Genomic DNA, 14,066 nt, shown 5'->3' with positions numbered 1-14,066 from the left:
GAGTTACGTAGTAGCGCTCCAACCGCTAACCATCTATGGACACTATGTCCCTCTATGACATAGACACCGGAGCTTTTTATTCTCTTTCTATACAGTGATAGATGTTCGATCGAATCATGTGGTTGAAATTAAAGTGGTAAGCTTCCATACTTTGGAAGTAATACATTTCATAGTCTTTATTTTATGTCATGTGCTTATCTTGGACTTGCTTTTGGCTACTATCAGGGGCATGTCCCAACACACACATATATATATACTTTGTATTTGTGTAGATTTCTTGTGGATGAATGTGGAAATGGGTATGTTGATGTTATGTTGATGTAAATTAAATGTTTAGACTTTGTCTAAGTTAAGATTATTAGCTTTGTTCCCATTTTCTTGACTTATAGTCAAAGTGCATACTAACACTTTTGATTGATATGATGATAAGTTTGGGTTAGTGGGGTGGTCTCTAGTCATTGTTGGTCTTGAGATACCCCATATGACATGGCCCATTTTTGGATCGTCTCAAGTTGGTATTAGAGCCTAGGTTAATGGTCAGTTGGGTGTTCATATAACAGTGTCAAGTAGATTCTCTTTTATAGGTGTGTAGCATGTCACACTTATAAAGAAGGGGATACAAGATATTTGGAAATGTTTCCCTTTCTTTTGTTTCAATCTCGAGATTTAGAGTCTAAGGTCTTGGATTCCTCTAATTTTGTTTCCTTATATTTTAGATTATGCCTTTAAGGAAATTTAATGTTTAGGCAAACACCTCATCCCCGATTGACGGTCCTATGGGTAGAGCTCATCCAGTTTTTGGGGTTTAGATCTGAGCTAGGGCTATGACATCTGACCATCTTTGTGGGTTTCCATTGGTCACCACCAATCATAACTAAAAGGTAACCCTCCCCACAGTCACCTCAAGGGGATGCTACTAATATCGAGTTTCAACGCTCTATCAACTTCTTGACACAATTAGTAGCCGCTTAATCGGAGCATGTGCTCCAACTACCATTTCTTCTAAGGCCACAAGAGTTGGCCAATATGAGGTTGAACCCTTTTATGTTCATGGATATAAAGGTTGATGAGGATCTTCAAGGATTCGTTAATGATATGGAGAAGATTTTCTGGATCATTTATGCTTCGGAGGTTAAGGCCATTAGGTTTTTGTCCTACCAATTGAAAGATGTATGATTGCAATGGTACATTGAGTGAGAGTTTTCTAGAGGTATTGATACTAGTTCTGTTTTATGGGAAGACTTCTCTGAGGGTTTCTTGGACTACTTCTTTTCTCAAGAGTTGAGGAAAGATAAAGAGGAAGAGTTTGAGAACTTGAAGCAAGGGAGAATGTCCATTTAAGAGTATGAATTTGTCAACTAGAAGTAAGGGACGATGTCTGTTCAGGAGTATTCCTTGACATTCTATCTGTTGTCTAGGTATTCCCCTGAGATGGCTTCTAGCATGAGTGCTAAAATATGTAAGTTTGATTTAAGATTGTCTCATTCATTGGTGCTTGAGAGAAAGGCAACTTTATTGATTGAAAACATGGACATTTCTAGAATGATTGTGTATATGCAATAGATGGAGAAAGAGAAAATGAAACTGGTTTAAGTTTAGTGAAACGCAAGGGAGGAAATTTAGACTTTTCGAGCTATAACACTCCACATTTTCGGGATAGAATCCAAACTTTTGTTCCTAATTATATAGATCTGAACTCTATTATTCTATGTTTATTTATGTGTGTTGATCAATTATAGAGTGTGGAAATTTTAATTTATATCAATCGAGGCCATAAAAATCTCCTAACACAAAGACAAGTTGAGAATACTTTTATTGATTAAGTTTTAGCAAACATGTCATCTTGGGTCAATTTTAAATGACCATTAATCCTTGTACATAATGTGTTACGTGGCCTACTATATATAAAATTAAAGATCTTTGAATCTTGTTTTCAACGCATTTGGTTTCACCTCAATCCGATATCAGAGCGGAAAGTTACTCATTTTACCTCTGCATGTCTTCCTGTCAACAAAGTGATGACCAAAGTTGATAAGCCATCAACTAAGTGACGACCTATCATCCCAATTCGTCAGCCTTAACAGAAACCTATCAAATTTAGCTTCCAAGTAATGACCTAAGCTGATAGCCCACCAATTAAGTGATGACCTATTAGCCCAAGTCGTCACCTATGACTAGACTTGATCAACCTCAGCCACTAAGTGGCAACTTAATCTGATTGGTCGTCACTTGGTTGACGACTTATCATCCAAAGTCATCACCATTAAATTTAATCAATTCCTATTCAAATTTAGAGGGTTATTTTGGTCTTTTCTCACACCTTCCATGACATAAATTACCAAAAACACATACTTAGCCATCATAATAAGTTTTAAAAACCCTTAATCCTCTTTATCCTCAAGAACAAGATTAGGGTTTCTTCTTAAAGTCATCTCCCAAGAACTTCAAGACTCCATTATTTATGTTCTCTTCCAAATACTCAATAATTTAAGGTTCCCAATCCAAGAACATTCAAGAAGAGTTAAATTTTCTTTCTAGATCAAGGTGTTAAGGTATGTTAGATGTTCATCTATGGGCCCTTTCCACCCATTGATTCCAAAAACCCAATTTTCAATTCCAAGTTATGATTTTCGCATGTTATTAATATTTTAACCATAAATTCCCATGAGTCTCGATTTATATCATGTTTTACATGTAATTATTGTTGTTATTGAATCCCACCCATTTGAATGGTGTGGTTCATTGATCTAAACCTTAATTAGTGATGTTAGTACTGAAATCATGCTACTTCTAAAAGTTTTAAAACTATTCCTATGCTTAAGTCATGCATTGTAAGTGTTTGATGAAATTCCCCAAAGAATGAGTTTTGAATATTAACTACATGTCATCTCCTCAAAGTCTTAGTATGATCTTGTAGTTGTTGTTACAAAGTCCTCGAGGGTTTGAATACCCAAAAAATTAGTTTTTTACAGAATATCAGTAGTTATATAGTAGTTTAGATAAACCATGAGCATATTCAGCCAGTTAACCATCACGATCAGTTACTTGTCTAGTTACGCTTAGTCTCGTGATTAGTGTCAGTTCAGGTAGGAGTATGATTCAGCACAGAGCAAACCTAGGGATGAGGGATCACCCATCAGTTAGGAATAGGTCCTTAGGGTCAATCCCTAAGTTCTAGAACTACATACCCAGCGTAGGTTATGAGATGTCACCCTCTTTTTAGGACTGATACTGTTAGGGATCACCTACTAGTTTAGGAATTATATCATGGGTCATCCATCAAAGTAGGACTGACTCCACATCCATTGTTAGTGCCCGTGGCATGGTAATATCACCCTTCCAACTGGGGTCACAGGTTGGACGCTAATTAGTTCATTTGGGCATATCAGTTAGATGATATCTCCCACAGTTTCAGTTTTAATATTTAGTTCAAAACTCAGTTTAGTTTTTCTTGACCATAACATATAGATACCAGTTATCCATTTATCAATACTCAGTATCTCAGTTGATAAATTATTTTAGAACATATTTCATGCTTGGTCATACATTATCAATCTTTACAGATTTGAGGCATTTTGCTCAGTACTTCATGCTATTCATTCAGTCAGTTATTACTTATGTACTTGAAACCACGCATATTAGCCTAACCTCATCTAATGTACTAGTATATTTAAAGTCATGATTGTATACTTGTTTCTTGCACTATGATGTTTAATATCATAGGTTTGGATGTTTAGTTCTCGGACCACGTATAGATATACCAGATTATAAGAAGTAGCAGTGGTGAGTCCTCATACTTCAAGGACATGGTTTATTATTCTAATTTACCTTATCACTTTTGTATTTCCATTTAGTTTGACTTTGTCGGGAGTTTGTCCCATCAACTCCATATTCAATCAGTTTAGAGGCTTTTAGACTAGTACAGATAGTTAGTCAGTTTTCAATTATCATTATCATAGTGTTATCAGTATTATCAGTGTACTTTTACTAACATTATCAGAACTATGATTTAAAACCTTATGTTTATTAATTAAATTATGCAAATACTCTTTTGTTTTTAGTTTTATTTACTGCTCATAGTAGGTACCAGTATCATGGGTTTGTTTGTTATCCCTTATAATTGTAAGCACCGTATGGTGCCCAGGGTGTACTCTCAGGGCATTACAAAATTGGTATCAGACCCTAAGGTTTTAAAGCACCCTAGGGAGTCTAAAAGCCGTGTTGAGTAGAGTCTTGTGCACGGGTGTGAAACGGTCCACACTTATGGACAAGAGGCTACGAGATGTTTTAGGAAATGTTTCACTTTTTTTATTTCTAAGATCATGCTACAGAAAGTTTCTCTGAGAAACTTATATAAATTATCATCCTACTCTATTCATGCCATCTCTTCTTTGTTTTTGAGGTAGCAGAAATAGTCAAGCTCAAAGGCCTACAAATAGAGCTTTCTGAAATAGTCCCCATACATAGTTATGGGATTGCATTCCATCTCAAAATTATCCCATCAATTTTGTTATGTTCCAAGGTTTAATGGATTTCATTCATGATTCATGAAAATTGTGCATTTAGCCAAAGTCAGATGTGCTTTTAAATCCCTTCTAAGACCTCTATAATAGCATGTGACCTAGAATTAGAAGCATGACACTAATAGTTTAGCAATAGTAGTAGAGAGGGGATAGCGTTATATAAATTTGAGCAAATTATATTTCATGGGGCTAGTTGTATAAAAGGTGAATCAGTAAGCTTGAAGTAGTTTATACAAGAACTTAAGTTTATTGATTTAAAACATATATTGTGGATGTGATATTTGTAGGCTATGATGAAAGTAGTATGATTATTAAAGAATTGGGGATATCCACGTTATGTGTTATGATCTAAGTTTAAATCTTTGAAGGTTGTGCTAATAGAAAGAAAAGTTGAAAATTCTAAGTTAGTGTTTAAGTTTTTGTATGATGAATATTGGGGTTATAAAAAGTTAAGAGTTCTATCTCAGAAGAAAGTACTAGCAGCAAGTTTTACATTATCGAGCGTAGTCATTCAGGGTGAGTTTAGTAATTATGTGTATTATTATAGCCCAGATTCTAGAGTAAAGTGGTGGCATTTTAGTTTAGAGAAATTGATTAAGTCATTCGTAGACTTAGAATGATGGCTTAAAGCTAAGAAGGAGAAGACAGGATAAGAAATTAGTCTAGGCTCTCAGGTTTTTAGTAGTGATACCAGTATGCTATAGAAAGCAGTAAGGGGAGAAAGATACCCGACCCATTCTTATCTTAGTGCAAGGTTTTTCAGTCATCACGATATCTACTCGATGCCTTACATGTAAGATCCATGATCATAGCTCATATTCTAGTCTCTAGTATGAGGAGTTTGAGTTCACCCAACAGTATAAATCATATTCTATGAATTCAAAAAATCCAAACTCAAGTCATGCAATTCATGACTTATGTATTCATGTTTTATAGTATGCTCAGTTCCCATTACTTATGCTACAATATTAATGATCAGTGAAATTCAGATCATGTCATGAATATCCTCAGTTTAGATCTCTCGATGAATCCATGATATTGATATTCTATTCCTTAGGCCTCAGTTAAGTGTCAAGTTCAGTGTAGTGTTCATTTATGATTCAGATCCTCCAATTTTAACCTTTTAGTGACCTCTCCTAATGAAATAATGTAGTGATCAGAAATTGCTTAGGTGGGAGAGAGTAAATGTTTCATACTAAGGAAAGATTGTTGCATTATTGTTTTAAATGAGGTTGTAGTTATAAACATAGGCTTAAATGTAATGTTGGTGTGTAAGTGGATAAATGCATTGTGCGTTAGTGAATGACTGGTAAGAGGTTTTATTTTGTTGTTGCAGGGGTAATCAGAATTATTCAGGAGATGGGAAGTTATGAAATACAGAGTGTATTGAATTCATGACTCATACTAGTATTAAAGTGTTCTGTATGTATTTTTTTGATTCGAGTAGGATTGAACATAGTGGCAAACTTTAGCCCAGCTCAGACTTTAGTAGGTAGAGTTATTATTACCCAGTGGATATTTTCAATAGCTTTAAGTGAAGCTTGGTGTTGAAGTATAAAGTATAGTTAAGGGAGTATTTAAGAAGTGTGACTAAGCTTGAAAGTTAGTAGTTGCAGTGCATAAGGCTTGGAAATTCTATCTAGCTGATGTTTTGTAGGCCTGTGTTCCATATTATAGAATTTTAGCCATGTTGTGATTTCTTGTTCAGATGTCCTGTTCAGACAATGCCCAGGATTATTTGCTCTCTAAAGCCATTAGAACTTCATAGAAAGAGTGTTGAAGAAATACTCCAATTAAGTATAAGCTTTCAATATGAGTTAGTTTTTATAGGTTGCAATTCAGTTTAGCAGTCAGGCAAACAAGTTTCTATGGTTTTCATCTCTCCTATTTATGAGGAAATTCCTTCAAGACTTTACAAGTCGTAAATTCAGTTCAATTCATGTATTATTTTCAGATTCCAAATATTCAGTCATGATTCTATTCGTAAGTGACCCGTGCATCATCTCAATCTTTGCTCAGTATTTTAGCCAAGTCAGTATCTTTCGGGTAACATAATATCCTAAGAGGAGAATATATTATAGCCTCACGAGCTTTCATGTCCTGAATATTTCATCTTCTCTTCATGAATCAAGATGCAGCCCGAGGCAGTGGTTGTTCATAAGTTGACTCTCTTATTTCTATCTCAGCCTTATAACAATTCTCATGTCAATGCAGACATATACAAAATTAGTTCAAGAATGTGTCATGCTTCAAAATCAGTTATGTAATTATGTTTTCATCATGTACACTCAGCTTGTAACCTCAGTTCCTAAGTCGTCTCAGCTTAACCAACCTCATTCGAGGATGAATATTCCCAAGGGGAAGATAATGTAACACCCCATGTTTTTAGGCTAGAATCCAAACCGTTGTTCCTGATTATACAGACCTAAACCCAATGATTCTATGTATATTTATGTGTGATGATTAATTATATAGTATGGAAATATCTTTTTATATCTGTTGAGATCATTAAAAACTCCTAACTCAAAGACAAGTTGAGAACGCTTCTATTGATTAAGTTTCAGCGAACATTTCAGCTTAGGTCAAATTTCAATGACCATTACTCCTTGTACATAATGAATTACATGGTATACAATATAAAAAATGAAATATCTTTAAGTCTTCTTTTCAACGCATTTAGTTTCACCTTGATTCAAATTGGAGTGGAAGGTTATACTCATTTTACCTTAGTTTGTCCGTGTGTCAACAAAGTGATGACCTAAGTTGATAGGCCGTTAACTAAGTGAAGACCTATGAGCCCAAGTCTTCAGCCTTAACAGAAACCCATCAAATTCAGCTTTCCAAGTGACGACCTAAGTTTATAGGCCGTTAACTAAGTGACGACGTATCAACCCAAGTTGTCATCCATGACCAGACTTGATCAACCTCAACACTAAGTGACGACTTGGTATGATAGGTCATCACTTGGTTGATGACTTATTAACCAAATTCATCACCCTTAAATTTCAGCAATTCCTATGCGAAGTCATAGGGGTATTTTGATCTTTTCCCTCACCTCCCATGACATAAATCACAAAAAACACGTACTTAGCCATCATGACAAGTTTTAAAAACACTTAATCCTCTTTATCCTCACGAACAAGATTACGGTTTCTTCTGATAGTCATCTCCCAAGAACTTCAAAACTCCATTATGTTCTCTTATAAATACTCAAGAATTTAAGATTCCCAATCCAAGAACGTTCAAGAAAAGTTAAATTCTGTTTCAAGATCAAGGCATTAAGGTATGTTAGATGTTTATCCATGAGCCCTTAAAACCCATGGAGTCCTAGTACCCAATTTCAAATTTGAAGAGATGATTTTAACATGTTATTAAGATTTTAACCATGAATTCTCATGAGTCTCAATTTATATCATGTTTTACACGTAATTGTTGTTGTTATTGAATCCTACCCGTTTGAATGGTGTTGTTTCCTGATGTAAACCTAAATTGGTGATGTTAGTATTGAAATAATTCTATAACAACAAGTTTTATAACTATTCCTATGCTTAATTATAACGCCCTGAATCTGGTACCCTGAATGTTGCACGGTGCTCATGACCCCAAAGGACCACAAGCTAACCCATGACTGACATCTACACCCGTATACAACATAATATACTGAATAATGCAGATACATGAACTGAAAGGCCATAAGGTTCACATAACTAAAGTAAAAAATAACATCTAAATGGCATATGAAATACCTAAAAATAACTGAAATAACTGTCTGAACATAATAGTCTGGAAAGCCTCTAACTGAATGAATTGTGTGAGAAATAAGTGGATGGGACATATTCCCAACTAAGTCCAACTAATAAACTAATTAATGAGATAATAGGGAATTAATAATGTCCTTAAAGGATGTCTGACTGCTGATATCTTGAATCTACTGAAGCTCTGGAGCTCGTGTCTCTGAACCTATGGTATAAGACACCATAGTGCAAATGCGCCAGTACTTTGAATATACTGGTATGCATGTGAGGTAGGATGAATAGATAGGGTTCATATGCATGAACAATACTAGCTAACAGACTAATATGAACATGAGAATACATGTATGCATACCTAGTAACTATATCTGAAATAGTGATAACATGAGTATGCTGATGACAAACATGACTAATGATTGAATTCTAATAACTGATAACATAAGTGACAATATCTAACAATCCTGAATCTGATGCAACTAGCTGAGTTCCATACTATATCTTAGTTGACTATATCTGACAGTCCTGAATTCTGAAGAACTATCTGAGTTCTTTTACTGAGACTGATACTGAGACTGTAGTAAGTAGTCATCTAACTATAATGCCCCAAATGATGCATTACATTTAAATTGGGGTCCAATCTATGCCCTTATTGGAAGGGTGTCAATACCGCACCACTAGTAAGGACAACATGTGAGTGACCCTAATATAATAGGTAACTCTAGTGAGAATGGTAGGAACCCTCTTATAGCAAGCTAAGCCACCTCATCTACCCTCATATAGTAGGCTACAATGTCTTAACCTATGCTGGCTACATAGTTTTTGAATGACAGGATTGCTTTTAAGAATAGTACCTTCAGATAATAGGTGAGTTCCCATCCTTGAGTTCGCTCGGTGCTAATTTCTACTCCACCCTGAATAGACACTGAACATGATTTATTGAACTGAACATGGACTGACTTACTAAATTCAGTTGACTAATGGAATACTACTGATATCTGACAACTGACTCAGTTCATAAGATCATGGAGATTTCCTAAGTCATAATACTATCTGAAGTCTACGCATCATAGCTTGACTGAGAGTATCATGAAAACATGACATGGCTCTAGGCACACAGCCAATGTTTCTGGAACAAGTACCACTATAACTTGATAGAAAGGAACTGGCAAAGCATGACTTTATCAAGTACAAGACCCATATCAACAATACATAATTTAATAATTTGTTGATTTCACGAAGTACAGGGTTATCACTATCTAAAATGGACGAGAATGTTGATAATCATATCATAATCTCATATTCTAATATCATTGTCATTCCGACAACATACACATTTCACAATGATAGCATGGAAACCATTTAAACATAGGAGGTTGACAAGCATGTCATATTTAGCTTATGTCTTGAGCTATAAAGCATGATTTCTACTTTTTGAAGCATTTTATAAACCACCTTCCATGCACAACTTAGGGCATAAGTGAATTCATCAATTTACACATCATAAGCAACTAAATTCATGGATTTTATCTTGCATGATAACATAATATCATGATAAACACATAATGATTCCAACTTTGAAATCAATCAACGTCAACAACATGATTACAAATAACCCACAACATAAATACCATGATTTATAGATAAAATAAGGTTCTTTAGCTTCATGGATAGAAGGAATCCATAAATGAACATAATGCATACCTTAGTTCACGATTTCATGGAGATTGACGGAGGAAATTCTTGATTCTGAATCTTCTATTAAAAGTCCTAGGTTGTTCTTGAGAGGTTTTTGAGAGAAGAGAGTGTATTTTTGGTGAAAAGTGACTGAATCATCTGTTAAAGGGCTTAAATAAGGGTGGAAAATTAACCCTTTTAATCCTGGAAACATTTTGTAATTTCAATAAAAATTTCCCGAATTGGACCCTTAGCGCAACGCGGCGCTATCGCATCGTGTCACTGGATTTTCATAATTAGGAAATTTAGGGATGGCGCGACGTGGAGCCATCGCATTACCCCTTCTTTTACAAGTGAGATCTTTGGCGCGACGTAGAGAAAATCGCGCTGAGACACTGGAAAAGGACAATTGCCATTTAAGCTTGTGCCGCAGCGTGCCACTGACCAATATGGCGCTGTTTTATGATAGGAAATTGAAATAGTCATAACTTCTTACCTGGTTATCAGATTTTGGCAAATTTTATATTGATGGAATGCTTATTAAATTTCCCATATCTCCCCCTTAAGAACATTCATTCTCAAATGAGACTGAGAGTAAAGGGAGAATAAAATCGACTTATATACTGCACATGAATAACTGGTATATGATCTCATGACTGACATAACTGATAACTGAACATATCATACTGAACATGCATATCCGATGCATATGTAACTGATTAATGAGTGCATGACTGGGTATGCAATGGTACGTGATACCAAGTCTATGATGAACACTGAACATGAAACTGAGTAAGCTTATGGAGAACTGTTACCTTGAGCTTGATCTGAGTTTGAGTAGAAGAGGTGAGGATACTTGGTATGCATACCTACTTCTGCTTACCAAGTAGCTCCCTCGTCGGACTGATTTCTCCAAAGAACTTTGACAAGAGGGACTTCTTTGTTCAACAATCTACGAGTTTGATAGTCTAGGATTTTAATGGAATCTCTTTATAAGAGAGGTTGTACGGAACCATCGATGCTTTGAATAGGGACTACAACTGCTAGGTTTCCTATACACTTCTTGAGCAAGGAGACGTGGAAGACTAGATGAACTGAGGCTAGATCTGTAGGTAATTCAAGCTTATAAGCTACCTTGCCGAATCAACTAAGAATCTTGAAGGGATTGACATATCGAGGACTGAGTTTCCCTTTCTTAAGGAGATGCTTCAATCCCTTCATGGGAGAGATCTTTAGATAGACATAGTCACCAATCTCAAACTCGAGATCTTTTCTACCAACATCTGCATAAGATTTCTGTCAGCTTTGAGCAGTCCCGAGTCATTCTCGAATTAACTGAACTTTTTCTAAGGCATCAAACACCAAGTCAGGCCCTATAACTGAGACCTAACTAAATTCAAACCAACCTATTGGAGATTTACATCTCCTACCATAGAGATCTTTGAAAGGAGCCATGTGAATACTGGAATGATAACTGTTGTTGTATGCAAACTCAATCAAAGGCAAGTGGTCATACCAACTACCCTTGGAATTAATTGCACAAGCCCTTAGCATATCTTCTAGAGTCTGAATGGTCCTTTCTGCTTGACTATCTATCCAAGGATAAAAGGCTATACTCAGATAATCTTGGGTACCAAGACCCTTTTGGAACGCTATGCAAAAATAAGAGGTAAATTGGGTACCTCTATCTGAGATAATACATAGTAGAACATCGTGAAATCTGACCAACTCCCTAATGTAGAGTTTAGGGTAATCCTCGGCAGAATAAGAGGTATGGACAGGAAGGAAATGGGCTGATTTGGTCATTCAGTCTATAATGACCCAGACTGAATCATGCTGATGAAGAGTTCGAGGCAAACCCATCACAAAGTCCATGTTTATTTCTTCCCACTTCCAAGTAGGAATAATGAACTCCTGTATAGGACCACTAGGCTTCTGATGCTCTATCTTAACCTGCTGACATGTAGATCACTTAGCCATAAACTCGGCAACATCTCTCCTCATCCCACTCCACCAATAGACTTTCCACAAGTTGTAGTACATCTTTGTGTCCCCTGGATGAATAGAGTAGTGCACACTATGCGTTTCTTCAAGAATTCACTACATTAAATCATCTACACCTAGAACACTTAGATGACCCTGAAAATGCAAACCACCATCTCCCCTTGAAAGAAAACATCTACTTTCTGATCCTGAACTGACTTTTTCAACTTGACAGAGCTAGGATCTCTATCTTGCTTTTCTTTCACCTCAGAAACTAGAGATGATTCTAAACTACTCTAAACTCATATATCACCCTCATCTATATCGACTAAACGAATGCCTAGTCTGGCAAGCTGATGTACTTCCAGAGCTATCTGAACATAATAGTCTGGAAAGCCTCTAACTGATTAAACTTTATAAGTAAGGAATTGATGGGACATGGCCCCAACTAACTCCAACTAATAAACTAATTAATTAGATAATAGGGAAATAATCATGTCCTCGAAGGATGAGGGCTCATTACTAACTCTGAATACTAATATCTAGAATCTACTGATGCTCTGGAGCTCATGTCTCTGAACTTATGGTATAAGACCCCATAGCGTAAATGCATCAGTACTTTGAATGTACTGGTATATATATGAGGTAGGCTGAATATGTGAGGATTATATGCATGAATAAAACTGGCTAATTGACTAATATGAACATGAGAATACATGCATGCATACGTAGTAACTATATCTAAAATTGTGATAATATGAGTATGCAAATGACTAACATAACTAACGACTAAATTTTGATAACTGATAACATGAGTGACTATATCTGACAGTCCTAAATCTAATGGAACTAGCTGAGTTCCATATTGTATCTGAGTTGACTATATCTAAAAGTCCTAAATTCTGAGAAACTATCTAAGTTCTTTTACTGATACTGATATTGATACTGTGGGAGGTAGTCATCTAACCGACATGCCCCAAATAATGCATTACAGTTGAATTGGGGTCCAATCTATACCCTGATTGGAAGGGTGTCAATACCGCGCCACTGGTAAGGACAACATGTGAGTGATCCTAATATAATAAGTAACTCTAGTCAGAATTGTGGAAACCCTCATATAGCTGCCAAAGCCACCTCATCTACCCTCATATAGAAGTCTATGATGTCTCAACATATGCTAGCTATATGGTTCTGGAATACAAGAATTGCTTCTAAGAATCACACCCTCATATAACAGGTGAGTTCCTACCCTTGGGTTCGCTCGGTGATAATTTCTACTCCTATCTGAATAGACACTGAACATGATTTATTGAATCAAATGTGGACTGAGTTACTAAATTCCGTTAACTAATGGAATACTACTGATATCAAATAACTGATAGAGTTCATGAGATCATGGAGATTTCATGAGTCATAAGACTGTCTGAAGTCTAAGTATCATAGCTTCACTGAGAGTATCATGAAAACACGACATGGATCTAGTGACACAGCTAATGTTTCGGGTACAAGTACCCCTAGGACTCAATAGAAGGGAACTGGTGAAGCATAACGTTATCAAGTACAAGACCTACATCAACAATACATAATTTAACATGTTGTGGATTTCATGAAGTATAGGTTTATTACACTATCTAACATGGACGAGAATGCTGATAATCATATCATAATCTCATATTCTAATATCATGGTCTTTCTGACAACATACACATTTCACAATGATGGCATGGAAACAATTTTAACATAGGAGGATAACAAGTATGTCACATTTAGCTTATGTCTTGAGGTATAAAGCATGATTTCTATTTTTAAAGAATTTTATCAACCACCTTGCATGCACAACTTAGGGCATAAGTGAATTCATCAAATTACACACCATAATCAACTAAATTCATGGATTTTATCTTTCATGGTAATATAATATCATGATAAACACACAAAGATTCCAACTTTGAAATCAATCAACGTCAACAACATGATTACAAATAACCCACAACATAAATACCATCTTTTATAGATAAAATAAGATTCTTTAGCTTCATGGATGGAAGGAATCCATGAATGAACACAACGCATAACTTAGTTCGTGATTTCATGAAGATTAACGGAGGAAACTCTTGATTCTGAATCTTCTATG

This window comes from Capsicum annuum, chromosome 10, assembly GCF_002878395.1.
Source record: "Capsicum annuum cultivar UCD-10X-F1 chromosome 10, UCD10Xv1.1, whole genome shotgun sequence".
Taxonomy (NCBI): domain Eukaryota; kingdom Viridiplantae; phylum Streptophyta; class Magnoliopsida; order Solanales; family Solanaceae; genus Capsicum; species Capsicum annuum.
Note: the sequence above shows the minus strand (reverse complement) of the source record.